We start from the raw sequence: 9,332 nt of genomic DNA on the forward strand, positions 1-9,332 counted from the left end.
AATTCCCCTTGTTTCTTTGCACAAAATAAATGGAAGTCCACTAAGTCAGTGCAATGATTTTTGTCCACACACACACAACATATCAAATTTTTGGGCTTCACCTCGTACTATATCTAAAGATGATGATTGCTTGCATTCTTAATTAACCAGAAGTTTGTAACAAATTTGTAATAGGCAGCAACGTAATGTAGCTTTCAGCGAGGATGAGATGAGACGAGTTGGCAGTTTTGGAGAGATATAACATTAACATGGTGAAATAAAGATATTTTCAAGTAAATATTGGTAACATCCATCGAGGAGATTTTGAATCTGCCGGGTTTATGCAATTGGGTGTTCAGTGAGACATTAGTCGATGAAAATGAATGTTTATATTTTTTATTTTTTATTTTTACAATGGTGACATTAAAAATCAAACTTATGAATCCATGCATACTACCCAAATCTTTTATTACTATAACTAAGTTGATTGATCAACTGGGTTATATTTTGATACTTTTGTTTAGTGGAATGTTTAGAATATTCCTTTCGACCAATAATTTATTTAGTGGATTTTTTTTGTAGTTATTCAGTTTAAATTGTATCATGATATTACAAGCCTATGCAATTCTGAGTGGAAATGTTCGTGTTCGATCTGTCCCTCTTATGTTATTATCTCTTGTCTATCTTAGCAAGGTTGTGCATTTTTGGTGGAGACGAAGCACGCCAATTTCTAAAAGTTTTTCCAGATTTATGTCTTGTTATGATAACAGAAAATATGGGCAGCATTGGTTGGAAGGAGTAGGGCATACAGCATTTCTTGTTTTTTCTGGTTACTTATATGTAGTAGGCAACAATTAATTTTTTAGGATTAAAAAACTGTCACCAACATGATGAGATATAGGGGTAGGAGATAAAAATTTTGTTTTCCGAGGATGTTAGGTTTGAGAAATTTAATTTTCTATATTTGTTATCAATTTTAAAAAAATAACATTTCTCATAAATAATGTTTCTTGAGGATGTGTTTTAAATTATTTTTCACAAAAAAATTATCATGAGACGTGAGAATCTTATTTTTTTCAAATATTTTTTTATTACAATATAATATCATATTACTTTTTATTAAATTATTTAATGTAATAAAAATATTATATAATTCATTAATTTTTAAGAAACTTATCATAAGATTTTAATTATTAATCAAATAAATTTTATTCATTCTCAACAAACATAATTCACAAGATCCATGATTCTTTGGACATGTAAAAATTTCTCCCCTATCAAACCAAACATTCTCATAAATGACAATTAATTTTAATGTATTTTGTGCACTCATGAAAAATATCATTGTGAGAAATTTGTATGACATTGTATTGTCACAATGATTAAAAGAGTAGTAGTCGGAGAATAATTTAAATTTTCAATCCAAATTTGAGTTTCTCCTTTGATGAAAAACGAAAGTATAGTCATGCAGACAAAACTCACAGAAGCCATAGGAAAGGAAAAAAAAAAAAACAAGAATAGGAATGTAGCTCTAGAACCTGTGCTATAGATACCTTGATTGCATAAAATATTAATTTCTACAAAAAAAAAAAAAATTGATGGCAGAAATTATGTGCAACACATGGAGTAGAATATATTGCATTTCATGTTGTTTTGTGCGGTAATACAATCTGATTATATGTTCATATTAACGTGGCAACAACTACTTTAGGAAAATATTCAAGAAAATCTATTTCTTTTTTATCATATTATAGCTTTAGATAAATGATCTTCTAACCAAGTTTATGACTAATATCTCCGACTAAGATCACGATTGACCATGCTTCTTTAATAAAATTTCTCTTTCGATGATATTCTTTTTTATTTATAAAATTCAAACTAAAACTTTTTTAAGAAATCCGAGCTCACATCTTCTCATATAGTAATGTAATGAGATTATGTTTCAGAGGATATTTTAATTAATTTTTAGTTTTTTATTAATGGAAAAACTCATTTGATTGTTTGATAATTTTTTTTAATAATTTTTAATATTTTTTAAAACGTTATTTGAAGTAATTTTTTTAAATATTAATTTTTAATTATTAGTTTTTTATATTTTTTTATCCTTAATATATTTATTAAATTTTTTGCTTATCATCTTTAAATAAATCATAATTTTATTATTTTTTAGTTATTTTACATTTTTTAGCTATTTCAATAACTAGTTTTATTAAATATTTATAATTTAATAAGTTAATTTTTCAGCTTTCAAATTATTGACTTCTAACTTTTAGTTTCCAGTTAACTTTTCATGTTTTAGTTAATTTTTCGAGTTTTAATTAACTTTTCAAGTAGTTTTATAAATATAATCAATATCTAGTTGATATGATTGCTATGATGAAGGTAATAAAATCTCTTATATATAATTTCCAATAATTAAGCTAATCTTATTATATGATTCCTAAATTGTGTTTTCAACAAATTGAAAATGTTTATTAGGTGTGGACTCCATTTTATACTTTGAACTTGATGGCTAATTTTAATCGTGAATCTTGTGTCATATTTATCGGAAACAAGTATGCAACTAGGAATTTCAGTTTTAATTGGTTGTCACGGGAAAGGAGTTATTATGAAGACAAATAGATGGCCGTGTTCCAAGCCCCACATTATATGATGCTACACAATTGGCTCAAGAGAAGTTAAAGTTGATAGAATTCTAGCTCGATGAAAAGTTGATGAATCACGTGACCTTTCAAATTGTATGTTGGTGTGATTAAATAATCACGGGTGCATTCAGAGAAATTCATTGAAACAATTTTAAGTACCTCCTCTTGTGTGTCAAAATATCCGGACACATCATCATCAAGAATTTGTGTTTATTAAAGTAAGAATGATTTTGGTTTGATTTGAATTGTAACATAATTGACTCAACTAGTATACTATATATTGGACAGCAACAAAAGCGCAAGACCAAATTTCAAAGCCACAAAATGTACACAACAAAAGCGCAAGACCAAATTTCAAAGCCACAAAATGTACACAATTAAAAGCTTTATGATCTTATTATTAGCTAGCGCATAATATATATATATATATATATATATATATATATATATATATATATATATATATATATGGAGATACCTATGATATGGAGATACCATACTACTGGGTAGGATATATCATGTACTAGAGGTAAGATGTTAATGACATGTTTAGATTGCAGAAATTCACAAAGGATCGGATTGCTACACAACCCTAAATCGTAAGGCTGTAGCAATCCTTGCTCCTCATTTGTTAATCAAAGGTGAAGTTGATTATTCGAAAACCCAATCCAAGTTAAGGAGTATCTAACTGCCAAATTGGCACAAAATATATTTAACTTATTTTATTATAAAACAGCACTGTGTTCATGTTCACTTCTACAGTCCTCCTTTTAACTACTCTCACCATTCTCTACTCTCTATCTTTGTGTCAACACTCAACAGATCTTTCTCTCTATATCCACGGGCTAATACCCCAAGCCCTAAATATTCCCATAGATAAACCTCCGTGTCCGTGCATCCAATGTCACAACACTCACAAAAATAAAACGATAGAGTAAAAATGATTAGAGTATGATAAACATCCACCCCATTTTGGAGTAAATACATTACGGTAGAAAGAGAGAAAAAAATAAGAAAAATAATTAATTACAAAAATTATAAGTACAATAGTTAATGTGACAAGACAAAATAAAAATAGATAAAAATAAATAAATAAATAAATATTAAATATATATTTATAATTTTTGTAATGATATATGATAAGATGTCATAATCCAATAATTTTTTATATGTAGAAATTAAACATAATATCAAAAAATCTATTTCATCAACTGGTTAGATTTGTTTAATACAATCCAAAAATATAATGCAAACTTTTGTGGTTCCTACCCCTCCCCAAATTAAATCAACAATCAACCATAGCTTTTCCAACCATGGGGCTCAAAACTTGCCCTAAGTGTCAACGACAACATTCAAAAAGCAATTAGACGCAAAACTTGCGGCATGCATTCCTCTTAAAATATTTTCCTTCTGTGCTCAATGTACAAATTAATGAGGTAGAGAACGTGTTATTACTAGAAAAATGGCTTTCTACGACGGTTAATAAGTGTTTTTAATGATCATTGTAAACTGTCGTTGTATATAACATCGTTAAAACTAAATTGTTTTTTTACAACGGTTATTTTAATAACTATCTTTGAAAGTAAGAACAATTCAAAGGCGATTATTAACTAATAACCATCTTTGAATGTTGTGTCTGTTTTGACATTCAAAGACGGTTATTAGCTAATAACCGTTTTTGAATGTGAAAACTAAAAATCTTTTAAAGACGGTTATTATGAAATAGTCATATTTGAATGTCAAACGAAAAAATCTTTCAAAGACGGTTATTATAAATAACCGTCTTTGAATGTTAAAAATATAAACTTTCAAAGACGGTTATTTTGTAGTAACCGTCTTTGAATGTCAAAGTGAAAACTTTTCAAAAATAGTTATTTCATAATAACCGTCTTAGAAAGGACATCGAAAGTGACAAATTATCAGACATTAAAATTGATATCCAGGTATTAAAATTGATATCCAACTTAGTACATACTAAAATTGATATCCAACTTAGTACCTACTAAAATTATCAGACATTAAAATACAATTATGGATTTGATGACAAGTCATAATTTAAATATCAAGCAACTATTAGACTAATATATAAAATAGAGATCAAATGTTTAAATACAGGGCACACAATGAAGATCATGCTCATTTTGGTTGTCAATTAATTGAAAGAATAACAAAGAGGCAAAGAAAATAAAAGGACATAAATTTCATAATTACTTTGGCAATACCAGGTGGTGAACTACACGAGATATGCCGGTCACATATGAAGCTAATGATCATGTAGAAAACATAAGGATGAGATTAGTGATACTTATCATTTAGCAAAAGTATCCATAAGAAAATAAATAGAACATTCATTTTGGAAACAAAACCTATAATAGTTTAAACACACTTTAATATGAAGAGGCACTATGGTAAATTAGTACATTATGTTCGGAAGATAGACAATAGTAAATATAATATAATATGTCCACTTTTACAATGCATGGCGGAGGAATTAACGTAACAAATAACGCTAAGTGAAACTTCCAAGCTATGACAACCTTATACATAAGCTGCCCCATAGTCCAATACATGATGTAAGATTATCTTTCACATTACAGCTATTCTATTAATTTCCTAGGAAAAAATATGACAATATAACTGCCCAAAATTGACAAAATTTCATCCCAGTCACAACATGCAAAATGAAGCAACTAAGGTACAATTAATTAAGCAAAATGGGGAAAGTACATATATATCTTGAGGTTTCTGTCAAAGGCAATCACATATTATAATGTTGTATGATTATGGTAACCACTAAGTCAAATGAATGAATTTCTTTAGGTAAGAGAAATACAAAGAAAATAAAGAGCACCCGATTCGGAAATTCGATCGGTGTGACAATCCCACTCACCAATAAGATATAAATTATAATACTATATGAATGTAATAATTATTCAATCGAATAAATGAATTTCTTTTATTTGGGGAAGAGAAATACAAAGAAAAGAACATTCAATTTGGAAATTTTAATCAGTGATCACCACACGTAAGATCTTAAAAAAAAGAAAGTGGTTTAGTCAAACCCCGGCTTGGGTCAAGAAAAGTGTGTATCAAAATCGAAGGGAAGGATATAGTTTTTCTTTTCTTTCTTATTTTTTAATAGGGGGGACCTAAGCCCAACTAAAAGATAACAATGAGAAAGAAATTGAGCTAGCTAGCAAGCCTAACGAAAATAAAATGAACGTAACAAAAAAAAATGAAGAGTAGAATCAAAATACGAACATATTGACTTGGGCTCTAGACAGTCTAAATTGAAAGCTCTTCAAGTTTTGCAACAGAATCTATGACAACTACTTCCTCCTCATCCTTACTGATCCATAAAGGGAGAGGAGTCCCCCAAAACCTACTACGACTAAAGAGGAGTCTCTTTCAACCTTAATTATAATTTGTGAATGGTGTTAAAAAGTTCTATGTATAGTTGCCAGTCAAATGATCAAATCAAGTAGTGAATCAAACAGTCGAACTGGCACATAAAGCATAAACACTAAACAACAATAACATATTATTATTTTAAAATTCAAGTAGTGAATAAGTAGAGAATTCAAGCATACCAGACAAAGGGATAACATAATCAAAGTTATATTATTATTTTAAAATTTAATGATAATTTAAAAAATAATATTTTTTAAAAATTGCTAATAAAATAAAGGTATGCCAGCTAACATAATAACAAGAAACACGATAAAACAACAAATAAAAAAAGTGATAAAAAAATTAGTAATTTTAAAATTTAAAATTTCATAAAATACAAATACTTAAAAAAAGATAAGAATGAAATTAAAATTTTTAAAATGATATATTTTTTTATTACTATTCGATTATATAGATACATAGAAAAAAAGAATATATAATAATAGTAGTAGGAATTATTGATAGAAATTAATTAAAAAATGAATTATTAATTAATAGTAATATAAAATATTTTATTTAAAATACACTAATAATTCATAAGTCCAAACTTACAGTTGCGTAAGGCCATTTAGAATGTGACCGCCACCAAACTTACAGGTAATTTGAAATATTGTATTGAAAACCTTAATTGCAAATCTGTCTTTTCCTTGAGAGCTTTAGGAATTGGACCCGAAAGCTTGTGCCCTATCACCACATGGATACATCCACGACTAGGATCAGAGATAACAATCTATCTTAATAGTACTTATTTAACACATGAAATTCTTTAAAATCTAATTTCAATAGTTATTCAAAGTTGTATACATAATTTTTGTAAAGATTAATAATTCAAATTAAAAAAAATGTATAAAGATTTGACAGTGAATTGAAAGATTAATAATCGATTATATTATATTTATTAAATATATTATATAATAAATGATTAATTATTTATTGTGGTTCCACCCACCTTTAAACTAACTAACTACAACAGTAGTTAAGCTAAAAAAATAAAAGATCAATACATTCTAATTAAACACTTTTTTTTAAAAAATAATCATAGGAGTACTATATTTATCAAAAAATGGGTAAATATAAGTTCTAATGTTTTTTCTCGAAATACTGCACTTTTCTCGCAAATTCATAATCTGATCATCAAAATCAGAGTCATCTGAGCAAGAATCATCCTGCAAATAATTTGCCTCTGACCATTGAATGAAACTATGATTCTTTTTATATCTAGGAAACTAACACCAATGGAAATTAACAGAACAAAAAAACAGTTCCATAAAGATCAATTCTGAGATATCTTACGTGGCTTTCATTAAGTTGTCCAAGGGGGGCAGGAGAATTAGCAATGTTTCTTTATCTCATGCATTTCTCATCTTCCACTGCAGCTAGAAGCTCTTGGCTACAAAAGAATAAGCAATTGATGAAAATTGAAAATGCTAATGATACCCATAAATGGCTAGCTTGTAACAAGTATTTGAAAGGAAGTGGGAAAATGTGTTGCAAGTGAACATATACCTGGCAGGATCTTTCAAAGCAAGTGATTGCCAACAGAGTGGACACTCTTTGCTTCTTTGTGACTAAATTTTAATAAACTACTATTTGTTGATAATAAAAAATATATGTTGGAAACTAAATTAATTAGTCTTATATTTACAAAATATATGAAGGGGACATGTGCATGTATTGCCTCAGATATAGCACCAAATTGCATGCATTAGCTAGAAATGCCAGACTCTCCAATATCTCGACGACTGCACAAAATCCACACACATTGAAATTAGTGCCATATCACATATATATGCATGATTCATATCTATCATCATTCATCACACACACAAAGTAAAAACAACCGAATTTGGACTCATTCTATCTCCAACCCCAATACTCCCAATTGATCCAGTTAGTCCATATATAATTAATACATACATATAAATATATAAATTATATGAATCAATATGTATATGAACATATATGTATATAAATATAAATAATATTAAACTATAGAGTAAATAGAGAGACGGGAATTTAGGACAGACCTAAAGCAAAGGAGGCTGCAAGCATGCCACCATGGCAGTCTCTGGGAGCAGACTTGTTCCTCCAGTTCACATAGCCTTCCCATGATCTCTGGTTTTGTTCTAATTCCTAAACAAACAAAATTGAAAGAAAAAAAAAGTGCGAATTAAATTATATGTGAGAAGCTAGCAGCATGTGATGTAAATTAATTAATGAGAATAAAAGGAAGAGAAAAGGTGTGAAGAGTGAAGAGTGGAGGACACAACAAACATTATTGCTATATTTTCCAACTTTTTTCATAAGAGAGACTTTTTTACCTTAAGTAAATTTGGTGAATAAACATATCTTTTGACCAGAACCCCCACCCAAACAAGTTCTTGGTAGAAAGAAAGAAAAGAGAGGACACTGGCTCTGTACTAAGGGAAGGCCACAAGGCTGAAACCGTGAAAATATACGATATCATTAAAGACTATATGATATCATATGATGCTTCAGCCTCATCACCACAGAAAAGGAAAGATAGAATTGACAGAGAGTGTGTGTTGTACCGCCAAAATGGTGTTGCAGAAGTTGCAGTGAACATACAAACACGTTCGGTTGCCATCATTTCCATTGATATTATTTTCTTTCTTTTCTTCTTCTTTTTTTTTTTTTAATGTAAATGTGACCGTGTCCTTTAAGTGTGTGCTTGGTGGATTTATAGGCAGATCAAGGGGGGAAGAGAATCACTTGGCTGAAAGAAAAGTTAACATGATCATCAACGATATACAGAAGACGGAAGAGAAATAAATAAATATAAAGAGAATTTTTTTTATATGAAATATAAAATCTATCTTTTTTGTTAGATAGAAAATTAAAGATATCAACCAATAAAAATTGACACAAGCCCTAGACGAATAATAGTTTATATCTTTTAAACAAATGATTTATTTTAAATATGATATAAATTGTATTGAAAAAAATTATTTTATTTTTATTAAAGATTAGTCTATTCCAATACTATAATAAAAAAATTAAAAGAAAAAGAAAGACGAAGTGTACAAAATCTAAAGATTAAGATGAAACTAATCTGGTAGGAATTTAGAATTAATTTAATCTTTTTATAAGGTGACAAATTAAGGCTTAAGTATTTTTTTTAAAAAGATGTTTATATTTAGTACTAAATATAAAAAGAGCCTCAAAAAATTACTAAATCAAAATGTAGCAGACGAAGTCTTAAAACTTACCCAAAAGTACTCAGAGGAGCAGGCAAAG

The 9,332-nt window shown here is 28.4% G+C and overlaps 1 long non-coding RNA gene across 4 annotated transcripts; it reads right to left on the minus strand.

Annotated features, from left to right (window-relative positions):
- Nucleotides 1–6,500: 6,500 nt before the first annotated feature.
- Nucleotides 6,501–8,832, minus strand: LOC102669867 (uncharacterized). 4 transcript variants are annotated; one of them, XR_413566.4, is made up of 5 exons: nt 8,627–8,832; nt 8,102–8,207; nt 7,581–7,816; nt 7,368–7,464; nt 6,501–6,758 (listed from the first exon to the last, which is right to left on the minus strand). It is a non-coding gene; the product is annotated as an uncharacterized lncRNA (long non-coding RNA). The 4 variants fall into 4 exon arrangements; XR_005890658.1 differs by adding an exon at nt 8,396–8,513 and having other exon boundaries at nt 7,368–7,816; XR_005890656.1 differs by having other exon boundaries at nt 7,368–7,816.
- Nucleotides 8,833–9,332: the final 500 nt, after the last annotated feature.

This window comes from Glycine max, chromosome 3 (assembly GCF_000004515.6).
Source record: "Glycine max cultivar Williams 82 chromosome 3, Glycine_max_v4.0, whole genome shotgun sequence".
Lineage (NCBI taxonomy): Eukaryota > Viridiplantae > Streptophyta > Magnoliopsida > Fabales > Fabaceae > Glycine > Glycine max.